The sequence below is a fragment of the Podarcis melisellensis genome, assembly GCF_964234715.1.
Source record: "Podarcis melisellensis genome assembly, chromosome: 5".
NCBI lineage: Eukaryota > Metazoa > Chordata > Lepidosauria > Squamata > Lacertidae > Podarcis > Podarcis melisellensis.
The window spans coordinates 33,595,607-33,607,298 of NC_138537.1; the positions used below are offsets into that span (position 1 = coordinate 33,595,607).

The 11,692-nt window shown below is 40.9% G+C and overlaps 1 long non-coding RNA gene across 2 annotated transcripts; it reads left to right on the forward strand.

Annotated features, from left to right (window-relative positions):
* Positions 1-1,756: 1,756 nt before the first annotated feature.
* Positions 1,757-9,727, forward strand: LOC309369636. 2 transcript variants are annotated; one of them, XR_014168200.1, is made up of 3 exons: positions 1,757-2,366; positions 5,034-5,531; positions 9,002-9,727. It is a non-coding gene; the product is annotated as an uncharacterized lncRNA (long non-coding RNA). The 2 variants fall into 2 exon arrangements; XR_014168201.1 differs by lacking the exon at positions 9,002-9,727 and having other exon boundaries at positions 5,034-6,213.
* Positions 9,728-11,692: the final 1,965 nt, after the last annotated feature.

Sequence of the window (11,692 nt, forward strand, 5' to 3'; positions counted from 1 at the left end):
TTTCATGTAAATACAAGAACAACATATAACTACAGTAACTTGTCTAGTGGTATATAGAAATGGAATTTGAAGAAAGGAACAATGGACTAACTAGACACCAAATGAGTGCCAACTCTAGGTTTTATATCTGGCTTGCCCAGACCAAAGACCTCTGCCTATTAGGCACTGCCTGCCTTTGTGTGAAAGAGGGTTGTAGTGGAATAGTGATTTGCTCAAGGTCTTTGAATATCCTTGAATATAACTTACTGCCAGAGCCTCAGATGTGATGTAATAAGTACATAGAGATCCTGAACCAATGAGCTTCCATATTCACTTCAATGGACAGGGCAGCTCCATCTGTATTCCTTCCCCTCCTACTTAAACAATTGATCTTCTGGCCAGACAGCTCTGCACACACTGAAGTCCCTGTGCTCACTGCTAATTCCTAGATCAAGTGTCAGTACTTATGTCTTTCATTTTACATCCAACAGTTGTGTTGGGTGGGTTTTTTTTATTAAAAAGAAACATTCATTGTGTTTTGGGCGATTTGTGCACATGTAGTCAAACACACACACACACACACACACACTGGAATCTATTTGTTTTCTGCCAATTTCTAATTTTCTCAGTTTATTGTTTTTATCTAGTTCCATAATATATTTTATAACAGAATCAACACTGAAAGCCAAGTTATTTCCTCAGTAATTTCTTTTATATGCAAACATTTCATATTATACATTAAATTGTGAGTTGTAGCCAATGTTAGTTTTACTCAGTGCAGACCCATTGAACTTAATGGCCATGATGAAGTTAGGTCCATTAATTTTAATGGGTGTACTCTGAGTAAAACCTAGTTGGATGTAACCATGTGTTTGTATTTCTGAAGCTGTTGCTATTCTTTGGAAGCCATTGCATTTAATTTGAGTAAGGGTATTATTGGCTAATGGACTGTTACAAGAGACAGCAACTTAATTTTAATGAGTTGCCTGCATTAGCTCTAAAGCAGGCGTGGATCTCTGCCTTAGGAACAGCTGAAGTTGGTCATGTCAACAAGACGGAACTTGACTCCTCATAGGCTGCAGCACCCACACAAATAAGAGTGTGCAATGTTTTCAGAGAATACACACATAAAGAGAAGGTATCATTAGCATCTTAGTGGAGTGTGAAGGATAACATCTGTCCTACTTTTCATCAATTTGGAAAGTGCCACCCAACGAGGGGCCTTTTTAAGCTAGGTTGCATCCAGACAACTCACCCAGTTCTGTGCGCTACTTAAAGTGGCTGATAAATCATTTGATGCAAAGTCTACAGAAGTGGTAATTCAAGCTGACCACAGACCACCAAATAACATATTGTGGCCAGGCTGCATGATCCTTGACAAACCATCAGTTTTCAAAGTCCCAGACAAGTCGCAAAACCAATAAGCCCTGGTGGTCTGCGATGCACATATGGTGGATTGCAGTCAGTTTGATGCTTGTCAGTGATGTAGGCTTCATTAAGTAGGAGTAAATAAGATGAGGTTAGTCATTGTCACCAAAGTACAAAGTGTTGCAAAGTTTCTTCATTCTCTGTTTGGTTTGCTAGTCTGTAAGCTGCTTTTCGATTCCTGGCCTCCAACATTTATTTTTTTTACAGGCTTGACAAAAAATACAAATGTGGCCATGACAGGGCTTGAGGAAAGTGGTCTTGTGACAGAAGAGCAAGCGGAGGAGTGATTGACAGCGGAGAATGGAATGTTGGGTAGTGTGAGTGACAGGTGGAGAGTGTCGGTTGGGAAATAACTGCTGAAAGGAGAGAGTGACTAGGGGAGGGATTGAGAAAGAGGGAAGGAGATGAAGAGAGAATGAAAGCGTATGTAAAAAGAGATAGAATAGCTGTTAAGGAGGATATGATATTAGAATTATGAGGACTCTGTACGCAATGACTGATTGCTCTGGATTTCATGTTGCTTAAGTAAATGTTGGAAGCTGAACATTGAAAGATACAGGGCAGACAAAAGGAAGTACTATTTTACACAGTTGCATGGTTAAGCTTTGGCGTTTTCCCCTACAAGAGGTTGTGATGGGCAGCAACGTAATCGGCATTAAAAGAGGATTAGACAAATTCATGGAGGATAAGGCTATGAATAGCTACTAGCTACCACTGTTGGAGGCAGCATGCCTCTGAACACCAGTTACCTGGAATCACAGGTGGAGAGCATGTCACTGAGGTCAGGATTTGCTTGCACCTTTCAGGTTTCCTATTGCCATCTGGTTGGCCATTGGGACAGTAATATATCTGTTCAGTATAATGCAATTGTTTACAAACCGTGGGATGTGGCTGCCTCTCGAGAAGAAGAAGAAGAAGCCAAGATCTAGATGGGTTCAATGTTGCCTGGAAGTGATCTTGTGAGTAAAGCCCCACCATCCCAATGTAGTTTAGGAAGAAGGACATTGTTTTGTTTCACTGTGTATGACTGGATAGCTCAATTGGTTAAAGTGTGGTGCTGATCATGCCAGGGTTGCAGGTCCGATCCCCTTATGGGACAGCTGCATATTCTTGAATTGCAGGAGATAGGACTACATGATCCTGAGAGTCCCTTCCAACTCTGTGATTCTATGACCCTCAGAGAAATGAGTAACCAAACAATTAAACCCCTGTGTTGCAAACAAATATCAGTAATATCCAAAGGCAACACAATGACCAAGTACAACAACACAATGTCAATATAAACTCTTTACATAAGCTATACAGAACATTGTACAATATGAAATATATGAAATATGCACTCTCCGCAAAACCAAATAAACAGAAATCTTCCAAATCTCTGAAAGTCACAAAATAAGCGCTCTTGATGGATTCTCTTGAAAGCATAGAACCAAATAAAGATAAGTCTTATAGGTCTCTGAAAGTCTTTGTGCGCTATGCAAGTCTCTGAAAGAAGCAGTGGGTCAGATTCTTATCTGGTGAAAACAAGCTGTGAAGCTTTGTCTTATGATGTCCAACGCTGCCGAAGTGGTCCACAAACAGACATAGTGAACAGTGATTCCAGATATACCCACTGTTTCATGGAATTCTCCTTCAGCACAGCAGAAGGATACAGAAATGCTTCATAAACCCATCTATATGCTGAATGGAATTGTATAACAACAATTGCTATGGAGCAGTGGTCATGACCTATAAGACTTATGTTTGTATTTGGTTCTATGTTTTCAAGAGAATCCATCAAGAGTGCATATTTTGTGACTTTCACAGATTTAGAAGATTTCTGCTTATTTGGTTTTGCAGAGAGTGCATATTTCATATTGTTAAATGTTCTGTATAGATTATATAAAGAGTTTATATTGATACCTCAGACAAATGAAACAGAATTTGTGACCCAGCTGAAGGAGGAGATGAGAGGTATCTTCCTCTTTTCCTGTTCTAATGCCAGGGTGGGATTACGACCCCAGCCCACGGGTGGTTGTATGCACAACACTACATTGAAGGATCTCTGCAAAGTGAGGAACAGAGGACTGGTGCTGGGTTGTGGGGTTACAGAAAGTAGTTTAGAAGGGGGCTGGCTGAATTTAGGGGTGCGGGTTATAAGCTGTGATATGATGGCTAGGGGAGATGTCTGCCTCTCCCCTATTAGCATACAACAAGGCACAAGGAATGATGAGATTGGTGCAAAAGAGGGAAGGAAGGTCAGGATCAAGTGTGTCAGGTGGAGCATTTTGATATTGCATCAAAAGCATCAGATTCCTAAGAAAAGCCTTTGATTCCCTGATTGTAATGTAAAGAGCAGTGGCTTTAAACCCTCTTGAAAAACCCACCTTAACATAATCCAGGAGAGAAGAACCTCTTCTGAGTACCAGGCTTGGGCATGAAAGCACTTGTGTCTCCAGCTGCCATTATCACTGTTCAAGGAAGGACAAGTTCTAGGAAGCTGTAAAAATAAAAATAAAAATCAGGGTGTCTGCATCTCTGAGCAAAACAACTGATAGGCTGCATGTTTTTCTAAGCCCTTACCTTGAAGGAGATCATTTGACTTTAATAGGATTATTTCAGACCCTCTGGTTACAGGGTTGCAGTCCTGAGGAGCTTAATATTATCTTCTGTCTTGAGGACAAACCTTCAGAAAGGTCAGCATGTTCTTAGCTGTGAAAACTTTACATGCAGAAAATGTGAGAAGCAGCTAATGAGCAAAGCATCTAGTCGCTTCAGAAGGTTACACTTCATTTGGGAGTTTTATACCTTTACATGACTGTAACCTAGAGAGATTGGCAGGAATAGTCCATCTGGAAAGGCTTTCAGGCTTCAGCTTTCAGGCAGGCCTTTCCAGTTGGAAATTTGGTACAAAACTGAAAGTGTGCAAAAGCAACTGGAAAAGAAGGAAAGAGACTTGTCCATTGCCTTTATTGAAATTAATGGACCTAACATATTCATTTTCATTGAATTCAGTGGATCCACTTTGAGTAAAATTTAATTGAATACCACCCATCCTTGTGCATTATTATTATTATTATTATTATTATTATTATTATTCACTTTAAAAACTAAATATAACCTTACAAAGTGACTTACAAAAAAGTTGCACATAAATTAAAGCCAACATAAAACTAAAGCTAAAAGCAGATTCATAGTCATTAAAAAGCATATTTATAACAAGTTTCTGAAGGAGACCACAAATATCAATCCCTTCCAAATTAAATGCCAAAGAAAGGCCTGGCAGGAGGGGGGAGGGGACCCACCATTTTTGCCTCACACCTAAAAATAGCATGTGATGGCGCCAGGCCTGCAGATCCTCAGTAGGGCTGGTCAGCAGCAGCACATTTCTTTATCTTTATCAACTTCATGTCAGGCAGAAATCAACAGGTGGTGCACTACTTCTCACACATCTATATTCTTGGAGGGGGCGGGATAAGTGGCATCTTAAAGGCTAACTAGTTTTATTAGGGCTGATGCATTGGGTGGCAGGATCCTCAAAGATGTCCTCTATGGGAAGCTGGCTTTGGGCACCAGACTTGTTGGCAGACTAACTCTGTGTTACAAAGCTGGCAACATTAACCCCACCATATGGGAATCCCTTGCAGATGACAGCAGCATCAGGAGACAATCAGTCGGGTTGTGTATCCAAATCAGGGACCAGAGGAAGAATGACCATTGGGAGGAGCGTAGAAAGAAGAAATGCCATGGTACACCTGCGTCAGCACAACCGGATGCCTTCATCTGCCCCAACTGCAACAAAACATGTCTCTTCTGTATCAGTCTGTACAGCCACAGCAGGCGCTGTAACTCCAATGGCTTGACCTCACCCCCAAAGGCACACTCCTCCATCGTCTCCCAAGACAGACAAGTGCCAAGCATGCATTGGATAAAAGTGCCACATGCAAGACTCCTTGTTGCATTTGTTGAAACAAACAAACATGGCTGCCCCCCCCCCCCATTTCCACGAAAGGTCCCTCAAAGGGGCTATGAAACTTCAGTAGTTCTGTGCTCCTGGCTTCTTTAGAACTGCAGCCCCTTCAGACTTCAGCTGAGGGCAATCTGAATGAACAGCAAGCTGGATGCATCTGGCAAATTACCTGCTGGTGAGCAAGTTTTGCTTTGAGTGACAGGGCTGTGTGCCTGTAACCCTAAACATCACATTGAAGGCCTTTATCCTCAAGCCAAGTTTACAGATTTCATAAAGGCATTAAACAAACAGTGCAATGTTTTCACATAAACAAACTTAGCTAGCAAAAATATTTGCTCCATTTCCTTTTCCTTTCGTTAGACTTTGTGTGATTAATACCTGTGTGTCGGTTAATGTTTCCCAAAGCTGTCAGCTTCCCTCATTAGTACTTTGGTGGAAACACCAGGCCATGCAAATTACTCTTAGGCCCAATTACAAGTGGGCAAATCAAAATAGTAAGCACTGGTGAGGAATGCCAGCAGCAGGATTCCTGCATATTTAACAGCCAGGACGAAATTCTGTACTCCTCACATATATCCGGGCAGAAGACAGGCAAATGCCATGCAGGCTGAGGAACAGACAGTTTATATTGTTACCAGTTTATTCTTTAAGCACAGTTGCAATTGCCTCGCAGAATAGCTCAACAGAACAAAGTTTCAGGTGACTGAGCCATGGTTTTGTGGGAAATCTGTGGGAGAAATAGGAGCATTAAACCTGTCATCATTGCAAAACAATAGTGATACTCTTTTATCTGACAGATCTCTGCTTTCTTTGGCATTTATGATTTACATAAAGCAAGTGCCTGTTTTCTCAGCTCTGTCCAAGTGCCTTCACATGTCTTCAACTTTTCTTGGCCTCTATAATACTACCCAAGGGTATTCTCATTATAAGCTCAAAAATGGGCCTCAGCAACAAATCCGGTGCTATGTCTCTAATTCCTATCACAATACCAGGATGGCATGGAAAATATAGAACAAGTTGGACTTCTCAGTTTAGTCTTCATCATCAATGGCACTTGTGTATCTCCAGTTAAGGAAAACTGGAGATGACTTGTTTGGATATAGTATCTTGGGTAGGGATGGAAGGATCTGTAAATGTTGCTTCTCTCAGTTTCTCATTCTTCCAATCTTAATTCAGTCCTCCACATATCTGTAGCAATTTGTGATATTTTTTTTTATCCTCATGAAAATTCACATTTTAGTGTGAATGTCTGCCAATCTACATATTTTTGTATGCAGGTTTGACTAACTTACACATGCCTGAAAGCATTTCCTCTTACTATAATGCATGTTTGCATGTTATTTCCATATATGCATTTTATACAAGCATTCTCCTAATTTATGCACGTTTGTACACATTGGTTGGAGAACTGCATCGCAAAATCAGAGAAGAGTGAAGTCTGTAGGAAAATTGTGATTTAGTTCACTTATTGGTTCACTATGTGCAAATTAGTTTCTCATTCAAATGAAAACAAAATTGAATTTTCCCTCCATCCCTAGACCCAACCCCACATTTACTCTTAACTGCTAAAATAAGGCCTGGACAATAGAATCACAGGTAGAAGTCAAGGGTGTAAAAAGTTTGGTGAATGAGCTTTCTTTTAGATTTTTTTCCCCTTACACATGCCATTAATCTTTCAGAGAGCTTGATTTCCCTAAATACCAGCACTCTTCTGCCAGTGGTTATGGATCAGTTTGTTCTCGGGAACCTCTGAAGCATGTTGGAATGTCTGGGCTCATTTGGGTGCATTTTCTGTAGTTTGCAATATGATCTCTGAAGGCTCTGGGGGCCTAGCAAAAACACAGAAATGCCTCGAATAGATGCTTGATAATAGACATGCATATAATGGTGGCTTCTGCAACACAGAAGAGTTTTTGGAGTCAACCTTCCCTCCCACATATGATAGTTAACTGAGCCTCAGTTAACTCACAGATAGCTCACAGAGCTATCTATTGGGATTTAAACCCCAATCTATTTTTGGACACACCTACTGGTCATGGAAGAATGGTATAGAGAGGTGTGGGATACAGCTATGAATGATAAATTAACACATGCTGTTAAGGTAAGATGGGGAATATGCAGGAGAAATGATTTTGAGGAGATATGGAAGGTATCTGTAGAATTTGTACTCTTAAAATGGAAAGGAGTCAATCCATCGCAAGAGGTGTTGAAATTTTGAGAGGTTGGATAGTTACAATGGAATGGTCTCGGGTGGGGTGCACATTTTTATTTTTATGTATTTATTATTACAGCTTTGTCAAAAGAAAAAAGAAAAGAAAACAAAGAAAGAAAACGGTTTCTCCGTGCAAACAAGGAAGTAATCTCTGATATCTTCCACGTTTTATGTGATCTCTCACACAATGTAAGAGACACTGCTGGAAATCTAGTGCAAGGCTAGCGCTCATTTCTGTGTTAATTGTTTCCAGGGAAAAAAGCATCTATTTACAACCCTGTTAAGTTGGAAAATCGGGGGAGTTCTGAATTGTAATTTCATGTGTCAAAATCTGGGCCGGTGTCCTGGCATACTTTTGTTTCCACCATTTAATATTTAATGCAATGTGGAAAGATATAGATTAAAAAGCCACGGAACCGTAATGCAACAGGTAATACAGTTTAGGAGGAAAGCTAGAAATTGGGCTAGAAGTGCCTGACCTTGACCTTGACCTCGAAAGGCAGGGAAAGAGGGAGCAGCCAAGTCTTCCAAGGCAGGAAGTCTGCAAGCTTCAGCACCACTGAGGTCTTCTCTACGTACCCTCCCATCATCCACACCAAACAACAAGTACTAAGTACTAAGTACTAAGGATGGTTTTAGGTCAGGCATCTGGAACATATTTGTGGGAGGCTGCGTAGTAAAATCCATATATCTGTACTAAGGCAGGGAGAACCTGTCGGTTTGGGTTTCTCTCGGTTTCTCATTTTTCCAGACTTGAGTTCACTTCTCCACATTTCCACATCAGTTTGCAATTGATTTATTTTTTTATTTCAAAGGGATCTTTGTGAAAAAATCACCAGCATTTTAATAAGGCTTTCTGCTAATATACACATTTTTTGTATGTAATATGGCCTATTATTCACATTTTTCCAAAATAATTTCCCCTACCATAATGTTTTATTTGTCAGTATTTGTGTTTTCATGTTCCTGTTGCCCTCATAAATACATTTTTGCATTAATTACTTGACTAGGTAACTACATAACTACAAATGGAAATTTTGAATGATGACTGCGATTCAGTTTGTGTATTTTTTCAGCAAGTGTGTTAGGTTCACCTTTAGATGTGAACCTTATATTCTGCTTTCTCTTCAGATCATATACCTCTGAATCTTATTTCTCCTCATCCTTGATCTCTATGGATAGAGTGTTTACACACACACACACACTTCTCTTTTCATTTCCTTTTTCTCTACAGCCTAGGGATTCATGGAGAAGGAATTTTAAGCCACCGATAAGCAATTTGAACATAGAGACACATTAGGGACTGCACACCTTTGTTGCCTGAGCAAACCTGGATAAATTAAAGAGTGTGGTTGCTGCTTGTAAATGTTCCACGCTCATGGTTCCCACCCAAATGGCGATGTTCCCTTTTCACATTCTGTCTAACTTTGCAGGCGCACGGGAAAGAAAACTGGTTGCATCTGGTTGAAGTGATCCAATATCAGATGATTTCTCAACTCCCCAGCGATGCACCATGCCAAAAAAGTAAATCTGCCAGACCTCCCAAGAACACCAGAGAGCTTTCCTCTCCTGCTCTCCCTCTCAGCAACAGTAAAATGGGTGAGACAGATAAGATCGCTTCTTATCTTAAAGGGGTGTCCTTAATTCAGTTACATTTTCAAAGGGAGGACTGTCTCTCAGAACCCAGTGTCCTCCTTTGGGTTTGACCCTTTGACTGTTTCTTATACAGTAAAAGAAAAAAGAGTGTGGAAATGGATGATGATGATTAAAAACTCACCTGAATGGTCAGGGATGCTGGGAGTTGTAGTCCCCCATCTGGTGAATCTGACTGTAGGTTTAGAGACAAAGAATCATTTTAAAATCACTAAAGCAAGCATTCCTGTCTGCCCATTGTTGAATTCTCTTTAAGATGCTGAAAGTCACGTGAAAGGGCAATAGTTGCTTGAAATGCACATGTGGCTGCGTTTAAGTAGGCAGCACTGTGATGTGGGGAGAGTGCTGTTGTACTAATGTCCTGCTTTGAGGTTTTTCTCACTGCAAGAAGCAAAGTTACAAGGAATCAAGCAGAGGGCCTTCTCAGTAGTGACGCCTGCCCTGTGGAATGCCCTCCCATCAGATGTCAAAGAGATAAGCAACTATCCTACTTTTAAAAGACATCTGAAGGCAGCCCTGTTTATGGAATTTTTTAATGTTTAATGCTATATTGTGTTTTTAATATTTAATTGGGAGCCCCCCAAATTCTTCTTCTTCTTCTTCTTCTTCTTCTTCTTCTTCTTCTTCTTCTTCGTCTTCGTCTTCGTCTTCGTCTTCTTCTTCTCATGGGCATCTTCTTCACCACTGTGATGGGCCTTTGGTTTGACCCAGCAGGGCTCTTCTTACATTATTATGGTTATGGGATTACCAGAGAAATCCTATAAACAAGAAGCTGGCATAAAGCAAGCCAGTGCAAGTTAAACTTGTGTAAAGTGCACCTGGGTCAGGACTAAAAGGTAAAAATAGGTAAAGGACCCCTGGACGGTTAAGTCCAGTCGAAGGGGCCTATGGGGTTGTGGCACTCATCTCGCTTTGAAGCTGAGGGAGCTGGCGTTTGTCTACAGACAGCTTTCCGGGGCATGTGGCCAGCATGACTAAACTGCTTCTGCCACAATGGAACACCATGACGGAAGCCAGAGCGCAGGGAAACGCCGTTTACCTTCCCTCCGCAGCAGTATCTGTTTATCTACTTGCACTGGCATGCTTTCGAACTGCTAGGTTGGCAGGAGCTGGGACAGAGCAACAGGAGCTCACCCCATCATGGGGATTCGAACCGCCAACCTTCCGATCAGCAAACCCAATAGGCTCAGTAATTTAGACCACAATGCCACTCATGTCCCTGGGGCAGGACTACTGCTGGCTGAGACAGACTAAGCTTGGCAGGGGAAAATAAAACCATTTAAAGGAGTGTTTGTGTTACACCACCCTTTTTTACCAGCTTAACTTTTGCTGGGTAAGGTTGCCAAGTTACATCACTGATCTGAACAGGCTTAGCATCCAACCTAAGTCTCCCCTCTGTGGTCGTGCCCTGTCCTTTTTGTGGAGGCTTACTCTAGCTTAAGATCAGCCAGGTTTGGCTCAGCCAGCTAGGTCCCAGCTCAGCTGGGTCTGGGATGGGGAAAATATGTGTTGTAGATCCCCCTGAGCCCAGGATGTGGATTTATGCTGGTATGGCCCAGTTACACCAGGAGCCTCCTGGCTCAGCTAGAGGCCCACTCGTTCCTAGCCCAACTCATCCCAGCAGATCTTGCTATATGATTGCTTCCCCAGTCACTAAGGTGAAGAAGGGCAATTTAGAGATGGGACAATTGCTCCTGGATTAGTTTCATGAATGATTCCAACATATCAAGGACCATGCACAAATTTTGTAAACTGTTTTGAGGTGCTTTTTAAAAAAACAACAATAATCAAGCAGTGTATTAATTTTATGTAATAAGTAAGTGTAAAAGCTGAAGTGAATTTTTAATCTGCTTTACTATTCTAACTTCTTGTATGTTTTAATGTATTGTGATGTGTTCTTGATGTTATGGTTGTATCTTTTTGTAAACCGCTTTGAGATTTTTTACAATCAAGTGGTGTACAAATTTTATTAAATAAAAATTAAATGAATGAATGAATGATGTGTCACGATACCGTGTAGCTAAGACTGACCTGTGTTTCGTATCACTGAAGACACTTGAGACTGGTAGGAGCAGAGTGCAAGGCAAATTAACAGGCAAACAATGTTGCAATGAATGCAAAAAGATAATCAAAAAGGGGAGTCGTTTTCCTAAACTGTATATAAAGTTTTGTTCAGCCCAGTGATATGAACTATATGCCCTCATTTCATTCATAAATTCATCCAAAACTGACAATGAAAAAGGAGCCAATATTCTGTTTTGAGTATTGTGAGTAATATGAGGAGGAGAGGAACATAATAGGAGTGGGAGAGAGTGAAGGGAAATAATTTTCAGTTATGCATATATTTTAATGTAGGAAATAATTCATTCTTGAGTAGCCTGTATCCCTTTGAAATCTTTAGTGTTCATATGAATAAAACATTGGGGGACGACACCAAAAGATTCAGCGTCAACATTGTGTAAGGTGACTGA